This window comes from Leopardus geoffroyi, chromosome A3 (assembly GCF_018350155.1).
Source record: "Leopardus geoffroyi isolate Oge1 chromosome A3, O.geoffroyi_Oge1_pat1.0, whole genome shotgun sequence".
Classification (NCBI taxonomy): Eukaryota; Metazoa; Chordata; class Mammalia; order Carnivora; family Felidae; genus Leopardus; species Leopardus geoffroyi.
Genome location: NC_059336.1, coordinates 81427227 through 81441822, shown reverse-complemented (window position 1 = coordinate 81441822; position 14596 = coordinate 81427227).

Here is a 14596-nt window from a genome sequence, read left to right as displayed (position 1 = left end):
AATATTCAGGGAACAAGTCAGACCTGGGAACCCATAAAGCAGATCCAGCCTCACATCCAGCAGAAACTGAGTAGAAAGGCAAAATGCATTGCAACTGAAATTAGAAATGAAATCAATTCAGGAGGGCAATTAGAGGGCAATTGTCCCTGGCCTCCTTTTGATCACCTCTCTTACTCTGCAGCTCACAGCCCAGTTCTATTTTCACCCTGAGCCAACCAGTGTCCTTAGCATCCTGTATCTCTTCTTCTACCTTTTATTTCCTAACCCCCCCTTCACCATTAAGCAGCCAATTTTTGTGGAATTATACTGATTATAAACTGAGGACATCTTGGGGCACCTGGGTGGCTCAGTCGGTCAAGTGTCTAACTTCAGCTTGGGTCATGATCTCACAGTTTGTGAGTTCAAGCCCCACATTGGGCTCTCTGCTGTCAGGGCAGAGCCTGCTTCAGGTCCTCTGTTCCCCTCTCTCTCTCTTCCCCCACTCATGCTCTCTGTCTCTGTCTCTGTCCCTCTCCCATGCTCAAGCTCTGTGTCTCTCTTTGTCTCTCTCAAAAATAAATAAACTTAAAAAAAGCTGAGGACATCTGGTTATATACCCACAAAGAATTGAAAAACAGGTATTTGGACAAAAACTTGCACACAAATATTCATATTAGCATTACTCGTAATAGCCAAATGTAGAAACAACCCAAAAGTCCATCAACTGAGAAATGAATAAGCAAAATGTGGAATGTAGTCAAATCTCATTATTCAAGGTAATTATGTTCTATAAAGTCACCATGAACACTGAATTAGTGAATATTGAATTCTTGCTGCTAGAGGAAGTATAGGGTTAGGTTTCTGCAAGCCTCTGGTCACAACATTTGCATCAACTGTTCAGTGCATAACCTTGTCTTAGGTGTGTTTCTGTTTAAAGACATTTTAATATATATTGTTCATTCATTAACATCAAGCTTGGCAAACAGCACCACAATTCATTCCTAAATGAAGCTTATCTGACACACTTATTTCCTCCATAATGCACATCACAGCCTTCTTGCACTTAGAAACACTAACTAGACAGCCCTACATTTGGGGCCATTTTAAGGAGTTAAAATCACCAAGAAAAAGCACAAAAATGCAAAAAGCATGGAGCTAAATGGGCTGTGAAAAAAGACACTTGTGTGTAAGAGCTGAAACAAGAAAGCAGAATGTCACCTTGTTCCACAGCAGCTGGGAACATACATGTCAGGTGACTCAAAATTTCCAGCATTCTGCACATATGCATGTCTATTGATGACCACAAGAGCACCGTGCGTATGGGGATCACAAATAAATTTTAGCAAGCAGGAAAATTTGCAAATATGGACTCTAGAAATAAAGAGAATTAACTGAATATATAATCAAATATTATTCAGCCATAAAAAGTATTGAAGTACCATTACATGCAGCAAGAAAACATTTTGTTACATGAAAGAAGCCAGACACAAAAGACCACGTATTGTATGATTCCATTTATATGAAATATCCAGAATAAGCAAATCCATAAAGACAGAAATCATATTAGTGGTTAGCCTTGGGCTGGGGAAGGAGTGGGAAATGTAAATCAGTGCTTAGTGGGTGCGAGGTTTTTTTTGGAGTGATGAAATTGTTCTGGAACTAGGTGAGTGGTGATGGTTGCACAACACTGAGAATGTACTAAATGTCACTGAATTGTATAGGTTAAAGTAGTAGATTTTATGTTATGTTTATTTACCACAATTTTAAAAATTGGAAAACCAGACTCTCAAGGAAGTAAAATAAGCCTTCTCGTTCAGAAGGCTGTGTGTTTGGGCTGATCAAAAAGGATTTAAATAATATAACAGAAAGTGAATTTAGAATAATAGTCATAAAATTAATCGCCGGGCTTGAAAACAGTATAGAGGACAGCAGAGAATCTCTTGCTACAGAGATCAAGGGACTAAGGAACAGTCACAAGGAGCTGAAAAACGCTTTAAATGAAATGCAAAACAAAATGGAAACCACCATGGCTCGGATTGAAGAGGCAGAGGAGAGAATAGGTGAACTAGAAGATAAAGTTATGGAAAAAGAGGAAGCTGAGAAAAAGAGAGATAAAAAAATCCAGGAGTATGAGGGGAAAATTAGAGAACTAAGTGATACGCGAAAAAGAAATAATATACGCATAATTGGTATCCCAGAGGAGGGAGAGAGAGGGAAAGGTGCTGAAGGGGTACTTGAAGAAATCATAGCTGAGAACTTCCCTGAACTGGGGAAGGAAAAAGGCATTGAAATCCAAGAGGCACAGAGAACTCCCTTCAGACGTAACTTGAATCGATCTTCTGCACGACATATCATAGTGAAACTGGCAAAATACAAGGATAAAGAGAAAATTCTGAAAGCAGCAAGGGGTAAACGTGCCCTCACATATAAAGGGAGACCTATATGACTCGTGACGGATCTCTCTTTTGAAACTTGGCAGGCCAGAAAGAATTGGCACGAGATTTTCAGTGTGCTAGACAGAAAAAGTATGCAGCCGAGAATCCTTTATCCAGCAAGTCTGTCATTTAGAATAGAAGGAGAGATAAAGGTCTTCCCAAACAAACAAAAACTGAAGGAATTTGTCACCACTAAACCAGCCCTACAAGAGATCCTAAGGGGGACCCTGTGAGACAAAGTACCAGAGACATCACTACAAGCATAAAACATACAGACATCACAATGGCTCTAAACCCGTATCTTTCTATAATAACACTGAATGTAAATGGATTAAATACGCCAACCAAAAGACATAGGGTATCAGAATGGATAAAAAAACAAGACCCATCTATTTGCTGTCTACAAGAGACTCATTTTAGACCTGAGGACACCTTTAGATTGAGAGTGAGGGGATGGAGAACTATTTATCATGCTACTGGAAGCCAAAAGAAAGCTGGAGTAGCCATATTTATATCAGACAAACTAGACTTTAAATTAAAGGCTGTAACAAGAGATGAAGAAGGACATTATATAATAGTTACAGGGTCTATTCATCAGGAAGAGCTAACAATTTTAAATGTCTATGCGCCGAATACCGGAGCCCCCAAATATATAAAACAACTACTCATAAACATAAGCAACCTTATTGATAAGAATGTGGTCATTGCAGGGGACTTTAACACCCCACTTACAGAAATGGATAGATCATCTAGACACACGGTCAATAAAGAAACAAGGGCCCTGAATGAGACATTGGATCAGATGGACTTGACAGATATATTTAGAACTCTGCATCCCAAAGCAACAGAATATACTTTCTTCTCGAGTGCACAGGGAACATTCTCCAAGATAGATCATATACTGGGTCACAAAACAGCCCTTCATAAGTTTACCAGAATTGAAATTATACCATGCATACTTTCAGACCACAATGCTATGAAGCTTGAAATCAACCACAGAAAAAAGTCTGGAAAACCTCCAAAAGCATGGAGGTTAAAGAACACCCTACTAACGAATGAGTGGGTCAACCAGGCAATTAGAGAAGAAATTAAAAAATATATGGAAACAAACGAAAATGAAAATACAACAATCCAAACGCTCTGGGACGCAGCAAAGGCAGTCCTGAGAGGAAAATACATTGCAATCCAGGCCTATCTCAAGAAACTAGAAAAATCCCAAATACAAAATCTAACAGCACACCTAAAGGAAATAGAAGCAGAGCAGCAAAGACACCCCAAACCCAGCAGAAGAAGAGAAATAATAAAGATCAGAGCAGAAATAAACAATATAGAGTCTAAAAAAACTGTAGAGCAGATCAACGAAACCAAGAGTTGGTTTTTTGAAAAAATAAACAAAATTGACAAACCTCTAGCCAGGCTTCTCAAAAAGAAAAGGGAGATGACCCAAATAGATAAAATCATGAATGAAAATGGAATTATTACAACCAATCCCTTAGAGATACAAACAATTATCAGGGAATACTATGAAAAATTATATGCCAACAAATTGGACAACCTAGAAGAAATGGACAAATTCCTGAACACCCACACTCTTCCAAAACTCAATCAGGAGGAAATAGAAAGCTTGAACAGACCCATAACCAGCGAAGAAATTGAATCGGTTATCAAAAATCTCCCAACAAATAAGAGTCCAGGACCAGATGGCTTCCCAGGGGAGTTCTACCAGACGTTTAAAGCAGAGATAATACCTATCCTTCTCAAGCTATTCCAAGAAATAGAAAGGGAAGGAAAACTTCCAGACTCATTCTATGAAGCCAGTATTACTTTGATCCCTAAACCAGACAGAGACCCAGTAAAAAAAGAGAACTACTGGCCAATATCCCTGATGAATATGGATGCAAAAATTCTCAATAAGATACTAGCAAATCGAATTCAATGGCATATAAAAAGAATTATTCACCACGATCAAGTGGGATTCATTCCTGGGATGCAGAGCTGGTTCAACATTCGCAAATCAATCAACGTGATAGATCACATTAACAAAAAAAAAGAGAAGAACCATATGATCCTGTCAATCGATGCAGAAAAGGCCTTCGACAAAATCCAGCACCCTTTCTTAATAAAAACCCTTGAGAAAGTCGGGATAGAAGGAACATACTTAAAGACCATAAGAGCCATTTATGAAAAGCCCACAGCTAACATCATCCTCAACGGGGAAAAACTGAGAGCTTTTTCCCTGAGATCAGGAACACGACAGGGATGCCCACTCTCACCGCTGTTGTTTAATATAGTGCTGGAAGTTCTAGCATCAGCAATCAGATAACAAAAGGAAATCAAAGGCATCAAAATTGGCAAAGATGAAATCAAGCTTTCACTTTTTGCAGATGACATGATATTATACATGGAAAATCCGATAGAGTCCACCAAAAGTCTGCTAGAACTGATACATGAATTCAGCAAAGTTGCAGGATACAAAATCAATGTACAGAAATCAGTTGCATTCTTATACACTAACAATGAAGCAACAGAAAGACAAATAAAGAAACTGATCCCATTCACAATTGCACCAAGAAGCATAAAATACCTAGGAATAAATCTAACCAAAGATGTAAAGGATCTGTATGCTGAAAACTATAGAAAGCTTATGAAGGTAATTGAAGAAGATTTAAAGAAATGGAAAGACATTCCCTGCTCATGGATTGGAAAAATAAATATTGTCAAAATGTCAATACTACCCAAAGCTATCTACACATTCAATGCAATCCCAATCAAAATTGCACCAGCATTCTTCTCGAAACTAGAACAAGCAATCCTAAAATTCATATGGAACCACAAAAGGCCCCGAATAGCCAAAGGAATTTTGAAGAAGAAGACCAAAGCAGGAGGCATCACAATCCCAGACTTTAGCCTCTACTACAAAGCTGTCATCATCAAGACAGCATGGTATTGGCACAAAAACAGACACATAGACCAATGGAATAGAATAGAAACCCCAGAACTAGACCCACAAACATATGGCCAACTCATCTTTGACAAAGCAGGAAAGAATATCCAATGGAAAAAAGACAGCCTCTTTAACAAATGGTGCTGGGAGAACTGGACAGCAACATGCAGAAGGTTGAAACTAGACCACTTTCTGACACCATTCACAAAAATAAACTCAAAATGGATAAAGGACCTGAATGTGAGACAGGAAACCATCAAAACCTTAGAGGAGAAAGCAGGAAAAGACCTCTCTGACCTCAGCCATAGCAGTCTCTTACTCGACACATCCCCAAAGGCAAGGGAATTAAAAGCAAAAGTGAATTACTGGGACCTTATGAAGATAAAAAGCTTCTGCACAGCAAAGGAAACAACCAACAAAACTAAAAGGCAACCAACGGAATGGGAAAAGATATTTGCAAATGACATATCGGACAAAGGGCTAGTATCCAAAATCTATAAAGAGCTCACCAAACTCCACACCCGAAAAACAAATAACCCAGTGAAGAAATGGGCAGAAAACATGAATAGACACTTCTCTAAAGAAGACATCTGGATGGCCAACAGGCACATGAAAAGATGTTCAGCGTCGCTCCTTATCAGGGAAATACAAATCAAAACCACACTCAGGTATCACCTCATGCCAGTCAGAGTGGCCAAAATGAACAAATCAGGAGACTATAGATGCTGGAGAGGATGTGGAGAAACGGGAACCCTCTTGCACTGTTGGTGGGAATGCAAATTGGTGCAGCCACTCTGGAAAGCAGTGTGGAGGTTCCTCAGAAAATTAAAAATAGACCTACCCTATGACCCAGCAGTAGCACTGCTAGGAATTTATCCAAGGGATACAGGAGTACTGATGCATAGGGGCACTTGTACCCCAATGTTCATAGCAGCACTCTCAACAATAGCCAAATTATGGAAAGAGCCTAAATGTCCATCAACTGATGAATGGATAAAGAAATTGTGGTTTATAGACACAATGGAATACTATGTGGCAATGAGAAAAAATGAAATATGGCCTTTTGTAGCAACGTGGATGGAACTGGAGAGTGTGATGCTAAGTGAAATAAGCCGTACAGAGAAAGACAGATACCATATGGTTTCACTCTTATGTGGATCCTGAGAAACTTGGCAGGAACCCATGGGGGAGGGGGAGGAAAAAAGAAAAAAAAAAAAAAAAAGGAAAGGAAAAAGAAGAAAAAAAAAAAAAAAAGAGGTTAGAGTGGGAGAGAGCCAAAGCATGGGAGACTGTTAAAAACTAAGAACAAACTGAGGGTTGATGGGGGGTGGGAGGGAGGAGAGGGTGGGTGATGGGTATTGAGGAGGGCACCTTTTGGGATGAGCACTGGGTGTTGTATGGAAACCAATTTGACAATAAATTTCCATATAATAAAAAAAAAAAAAGAAGGCTGTGTGTTTGGTAGACTTCTTTAAACAAGTGAAAACACTATGGTTTGCCTGTTTTCTATGCCAAATATCACTATGCTAGCATCTTCAAATATATGTTCATTATTCACATGCTCTAATTAGAAAAATTTTTTAAACATTTATTTATTATTGAGAGACAGAGCTTGAGCATGGGAGGGGCAGAGAGAAAGGGAGACACAGAATCTAAAGCAAGCTCCCAACTCTGAGCATTAGCACAGAGCCCAACATAGGGCTCGAACTCACAAACCACGAGATCATGACCTGAGCCGAAGTTGGACGCTTAACTGACTGAGCCACCCAGGTGCCCTTTCACATGCTTTAATTTATATAGAAATTATAAGCTCATTAAAATAATTATTTTCAGAAAAACAAAACAAAACTGAGAGCATAACCTTCTAATGAACTCAGTTTTTTCTTTGTGGGTCCAAGATAAGCTGCACTAGTATTGAGCTTTTCATGGATCTAATGATAAAGTCTAGAATCTGCCGGATTGGCTGGACAATCATGGTTCCCAACATATTACTGCAAATAGGCTTCTTCCTTAGATGGGCCTATTCAAGGTCAAGACCGCCAGTAAGAAATGGGCAGTGATTACTCCATGTCTTGCTTCGTTGGACCCAGTCTACATTATAGACGTAGAGATTGAATAAGTTGATGCTGCAGTTGACTCCTTTCTAATAGAATTTGATTAGTAAAACCAAGCCTTTTGCCTGGAAAAACAGATGTTCCACTTCCCTACAGATATAGACTAAGGGAATACCCACAAAGCCAGAACTGCTCCATTCAAGCATGAGAATCCTGAACTTGAAGCTTTTACATCACACCCAGAGAATAGTGAAGATTGTCTAAGTATAATTGAACAAGTGTTGGTTTAAGGCATTGCATTATAGATGGTGAGTAGGAGAACAAGGATTTCCTGTTTCTGCTAGTGCTTGGAGATTATGTTAGTCTGGGAAGCAGGTGCCAAACTGGGATTAAATATGTGAGGATTTTATTAGGAGGGACCATCTGTGAAATAAAATGAGGAGGAAGCCTGATAAGGCTGAAAAAGCCATCAGTTCATGAAGCAAGTCTGATTGACCCAGGAGGAGAGTGGGAAGAAAAGATGGATGAAAGTGTCATAGACTGCCATAGTCCCAGAAAGGTTCGGCAAGACTGTTTGGGGAGTTCCTAAGCCAAAGTAATCATCAGAAGATTCCTGTGTCTCCTGGAAGTGGGCTGACCTTAGTATCCCTGCTATAGTCTGTCATTGACTGCGAGCAGCCTATGGGAAGCATGGCCTTGGAACAAATGTGATGATGGATTTCAAAGCACAGAAGCTCTCCATCAGTTACATCCCGGTAGCTGATGGACTAATCAGCACATCTTCATGCCAGCCACGGAAGTGGGGAGAGGTCCATGCCAGCAGAAGAGGATCCTAACTGCCCTCCTGGTCACTCTGAGGACTACTTTAGTCTGTCTAAAAATCTCAAAGCTGGGCCTGAATGGGGATGGACTTAAGAGTCCCACTGTGCAGTAGTCTTCACCTCTTTTAATCCCTTCTCTGCACAAAACTTTATGCATGTATTAATCAATTAATCATGCCTGTTAATTAGTTCCTCAAGAGCAAATGTTATCATTTTAGCCTTTCTTTCCCCTCTCCCCTGTTCTCTAGTCCTCTTTTTTCTGCTTCTTACACAACTCTTCTTCTCATTTCACACTTTTGCCTTAGATGTGCCCACATTACCCAAGGTAATAAGAGGTTGCTGACCCTTGTTATTTACAATGTTAACTTGGTCCAAAGGTGAGTGTGATTAATAACATCAGGTACCATTTCTGACCAGATCCCAGATTTTGACGTAGGTTGATAAAGGGCAGATAGGAACATGGTCTCCAGCAGCTGGCTCTTATCACTTATGTTCTCCATCTAACTTTCTCTTTTATTCCCTGGTTTTACACCATCTCCCCTCTGTCCTTCCCCCAACACACACTTACCCCTGGGCACTCACATTCCTGTAATTTTCCTGCTGCATTGTGATTTTGCTGCCTCTCTAGCTTCTCCCATGAAACTAGACCTGGTGTTCAAGGGGGCAGTAGAGAAAAACAAAAAACAAAAACAGAAACCACCTTCCCTAGTATACTCAGTCCTAGCACTCATAGCTCCCTACACTAGATCCCAAGATCCCACCTTCCCTAGTTCCTACCTATAGGAGGTCCATGTTAAAGTGTCCATGTTGGGCAGGCACTGGTTGGGAGAAAGATGGAAAGAGGCCATGTGGCAAGAACCAAGGCAAGTTGGGTGCACTGGGTATTTAGCAACACCAGGTCTGCAGTAGATCTGAGGAAGAAGACTGGTAACATAAAAGTTTGGCATTGTGAAAGAGCTTTCTAGTGGTCAATATTCATAAAATTGTATCAAGTTAGGGTCTTTAAAAAACTATGTTCCTGTGGGTGGTAGCAATGTGCCTGCCACATGGAACTGCTCACTTAACCACATTTACAGATTGTGTTCTCAGCAACTGAGTATCAGAAAAATGGTAACCTTAGAGTATCAGACTTTAGTACCCATTTGTTATTTTTATCAATGATACCTAATAATTATCATCACGTCATTAATTTGTTTACTTCATGCAGTCCTCACAGTAATCCTAAGAGGTAGGTACCATTAACATTCCCTTCTTATAGTTGAGGAATATGAAGCTTAGAGAAGATAGAAGCTTCCCTGAGTTCATACAGCTGGTAAGTAGAGGACCAGGATTCAAACCAGGGGCTTCAAGTACTGTCAGCAAGCTGTGCACTGGACAACTCCTGGAATAACTATTCAGAGACCATGCACTGGAGTCGTGCAGTGCGGGAGTCTCTTGCCAGATTTCATATTTTTATATCCTGGAGTTCCAAAGGGAAGGGATAGAGTTCAGAGAAGCCAGTATCACATCTTTCTCCCTAATATTTCCCTGGATGTGGCTGTTGGGACACTGTTACCTTACTTCATACCAGAAAAGAACAAATGTGTTGCCATCTTATGCACTCTGGAGAGGTTTATCTAACAACTGCCAAGTTTTGAGCTTTTTAGATCATTGGGATCTGCCTGAAATGATGCTGGCAGCAGTTTCAAATGCCTGTGCTTCCCCCCCCCGGGAAAGGAGACTTGTAGAGAGCAATTAGTGTCCTTAAAGTTACACTAGCACTAATTTGTGGGATATACAACAAAATCAGATGTATATCTAACTCTTGCCTATTAGCATCTCCCATAAAATAAAGATATAAGCCTAGAAATAAGACAGGAGTGTATACAAAGGGGAAGGAAGGAAGGGAGGAAAGAGCCCAAACCCTGCAGTTTGCCTGGAAGGGTTGCGGGGGTAGTAGGATGTACGATAAACAATCTTCCACCCATCCCCACCCCATCTGTGGGTTGACAGCAGGGGAGGGAAGCACAGATACCTTGATCTTGAGTCATGCCGATGAATGTGTGTTTACATTACATATAAGAAGTGTATATCAATTTCCTTAAAAAAAGTTTTTTATCAATTCCCTAAAAGTGCAGATCTGGATTTTCTTCCGAGGTAGACAGTTCTCTCGGGGTACAGGTGGGAAACTATACATGATTTTATAGTTGTGCTAAAGCCAATTCCAGAAGAAAAAAAAAAAAAACAACAGTGTGAGCTGAAACTTTTCTGCTGGTTGTTGTACAAAAGGATTGGTTCCTTTGGGTGGAGAAATTATTTTTGTGTTAAATCTCCTTAGATTTTTGTAGTTTTCCTAGGGACATTGAAAGTGGAATATTGGGGGTAGGGAATGGTGGGAGAGGGGATGCAGGAGACAGTGAGAGACCACCCCAGAGTCCCAGGGACTGTTGATCAGGGACAGCTAGCAACTCCCTACAAAGATGTGGGTTGGCTCACAGGTTCTAGGAAGAGTTGGCCATCTGACATCTCACTTTGTGTCCCTTTCTGCCCCACAATGGCAACCTATCTGTTGCCTCTCTTTCCACCAAAACACTTTAAAAAGTTTTTGTTAATCATTTCAATTTAGTTGCAGACTCAGATGAGCTCTAGCTGCTTTGGGGAATCCCAGGCTTTAGAACAAACAGAACCAGAGAGAGGGTGCAGCATCCTGGAGAAACAGTAATCATGTAGAGAAAAGCAGGGATTAGGACAGAGTCCAGAGAGAATGAACACCCTCCTGGGAAGCCTAAGAAATCTGCAAGAAAGGATGGGTTTCTAGCTGTGCAGCATGGGGCTTCAGTTATTTTGCTTGAATATTGAAGGAAGGAAGCCTGGAGAACTTGAAGACATCTTGATTTCAGTAGGTGGAATCCAGAGGGGGCAGCTGAAATAATATTGGCTGAAGCTCTTCTCCCTGGGTTATGAAGGGGTCTTTTCCTTATACATTTCCCCATATCTCCTCATTCTCCACCCTACCCTGCAAAAGACATCCAAGGAGGAAAAATAGGTTTAATGCAGCTCTAGAAAAAATACAAAACAGAAGAATAGAAGAAGAAAATAGGGGGGGAAACACCAGAAAGTTTCTGAACTGCTTTTGGATGTACATAATCTATCTAACCCTTGAAAAGTGGGAGGTGGGGAGCAAGGGGCAGGGAAGCGACCAAACCTGCAAGCAATCAGCTGTTATTGTTAAAATGTTAACAAAACATTTCAATGTTCCTTCTACTGTGCCAGAAGTCACTGGATTATTTGTTCAGGGTTTTCCAGGCACTTTGTTTGCAATGCGAAGTGCTTGCTTATCCCCAAGACCTCTGCCAGCTTTGTCCTGCCCTAGAGAATAAGCAATTGCCAGCCTTACCCATGGTGAATAAATGTGTGCAAATGTCACTGCTCAAATTCTGAGCTACAACAATGTCAATGAGAGACCACCCCCTCAAAAAACCAGAAAGGTAAGTTTGCTTAGGAGCCCACACATTTTAACAGCCCTGTTGAGGTGTAATCAACAAACAATAAACTGCACATACTTTAAGTCTACAATTGTTAAGTTTTAACAGATGTATGCACCCCTGAAATCACTTCCACAATCAAGATAGTGATACATTTTAATAAACATGTATGGATGTTTCCTGGAGATGGTTTCTTTTTGAGTCAAATATCTCATCAAATGAAATAAACTTACTAAAATGTTTTAACAAAAAGCATCTGTATTGCAACTATCTAAGCCCCCTTTTTTTGTGGTCTGTTGGGCTCTATCAGTGGGAAATTTGACAAGATCCCAGTGTTGACTTCCTTGGTTCTCCAGCAAAATATGTCTGTGGAACGTGGAGAGTGTGGACATGTTTGTGTGGGGTAGGAGTCACAGTAAGTTTCCAACATGCTCAGCGTGGGCTCTTACAATGTTAAGCAGATGAAAGCAGTGGAATAGAAGAAACGGGAGGAAGTGGAAAATGCCCAGTGCTGAGCAACTTGGCTGCAGCAGGAACTTCAAAAGGCCCAGGCAGCCAGGTGGTCACACTCTGGGAGAATCAGGCATTAGCACACAGGGCTAAACTATTTTCATCCTGAAGGCGGGAACACAAAATTCAGTCCCGTGGGATCATGCAAGAAATGAATTCACTGAAACAGCGGGGAAGTTTGAAAAGGAATAAAGCACTTCTTTCAAACTGGAGTTTTAAACATACATAGGGAACCAATTCCATGTTTTCAGTCATACACATCTTTGCTTTCAGAGCTTCCCTATTTCTGAAATACAGCTACTGACCCTAGCAAAGAGAAATGAAAACACAGCAGGCATGGAAATCAGCCTTCTAAATCCTAACTCCTTCCTGCTGTACAGCTCAAAAACTCTATTTGAATTTGCAGTTATTTGAGGCTTTTGCATTTTAGAGGAGTATCTCTAGACACAGGAAAGAAAGGAGTTTCATTTTCAAGGAACGAAAATATTTGAAGTGTTCTGTTACTCATTTGAATAGCATTAACATTCAGGAGGGATATACGTAAAGGTCCTTAGTACCTAAAATTATGTCTTCATTTTGGAACACAGAAGCCTAAGTGTAAATTTCCTACCCTGACTTTCTTAGAGTGACAATCACTATGGCAACACCACCACATGTTATGCAGATGTCTACCCCAAACCAGTTGACTTCAAATTACAATTTTTAAAGATGTGGCTTGACATATGGGAAATAACACCACCAAACTGTAAAATTACCAATCAGATCAGTGGGTGCGTGATAAAGGCTACATAGGGGTCTGTCCCTCTGTATAGAAAGGGCTATACCTTTCCTATCACAACAAACTTACATAGAGAACTGTCTGTGTGTATTTCCTCTGCATCCTCTCCTAAGCCCCTCTCCCATAGATTCATAATCTATGTCTGCCAGTGTCAGTGTACTAAATTGTTCTCACCGGGTCACGTTACCTCTCAGTTGCCAAATCCAATAATTTGTAGCCTTCATCCTTCTTGAACTTTCAGCAGCATTTATACAGTTTATCACTGTTATGAGTTGAATTGTGTCCCTCTCCCCAAATTCATATGTTGAAATTTTAACCCCAGTATCTTACCATGTGATCTTATTTTGAGGTGGGGTCATTGTGAATATAACTAGTTTAAAATGAGATCATACTGGAGGAGGGTGAGCTCCTAATTCAAGATGACTGCTGTTGTTATAGGGAGGGGAAATTTGGAAACAGAGAAGACTGTATGAACAGACACAGGGAGAATGCTCTGTGAAGGCAGAGATTGGGGTGGTAAGCCAAGGAATACCAAAGATTGCCAGCAAAGTACTAGAAGCTCTAAGAGAGGCATGGAATGATTCTTCCTTGCAGCCCCAGAAGGAACCAACACTGCCAACACCTTCATCTCAACCTTCTAACCTCCAGAAGTGTAAGACAATAAATTTCTGTTGTTTAAGCTACCCAGTTTATGATACTTTTTATTACAAGCAGCCCTAGGAAGCCAATACGACCATCATTCCTTGAAATCTTCTTATGCCAGGTTTCTGATAGAGCACTTTGCTTGAAGTCCCTCCAGCTCTCTGATCATTTATTTCTTCTCAACCCATTTTACTTCCTCTATCTACTCCCTAAATGTCTGTGTCTCCGAGAATTCCATTTTTGTCCTCTTCATGGAGAGGTAGTATAGTGTAGTAGTTAGTAGTCGTATGTAAGTTCTGGAATCAGCTCTCCTTGCTAGGTGACCTTGGGCATGTATTTGATCACCCACTCTACCTGCAAACCAGTACTTCCTAGTGAGAGAGTTGTTCTAAGGAGGAAACTTTCATATATACAAAATGCTAAAGATGTAAGTATTCTATGAATATTTGCTATAGTCATTATCTTTTCTCCTTCCACATCTTCTCTTTCATAATCTCAGTTCTGTTCTTGTAGTGGATGTTTCTTATTCCTTTTGGCCACACTGCACAATTAACCTTCTTCCCGCTTTAAGAAATCCTGCCTCCTCTATAGGCCATATGGAGAGTCACATTCCTAGCCTCTCTTGCACCTAGGACATAGGCATTTCAATTATACCCACACCGACTGAGTTAGGAGCTAGTGAAGGAAGAAGGAGCCTCTCATGGAGCCCTTCTGGCAAAAGTGGAAACAGCATCTCCAGGATCCAGAGGTGGTTGTGGCAGAGGTTGATGATAGTGACTATTGCCACATGTTGGCAGTGTTGGTGGTACCAAGCTACAGAGGCGGGGCCCAGCCCTATAATGTGATTTGGAAATTGTTTCTCATCATAAGTCTCTAAGCCTGGTTTCTCATCCTTCTGGAGATTTTGTGAACTACCTATTGTCTCTAATAAATTACTTCCCTGCTTAAACTAACCAGGGTTGTTTGTAA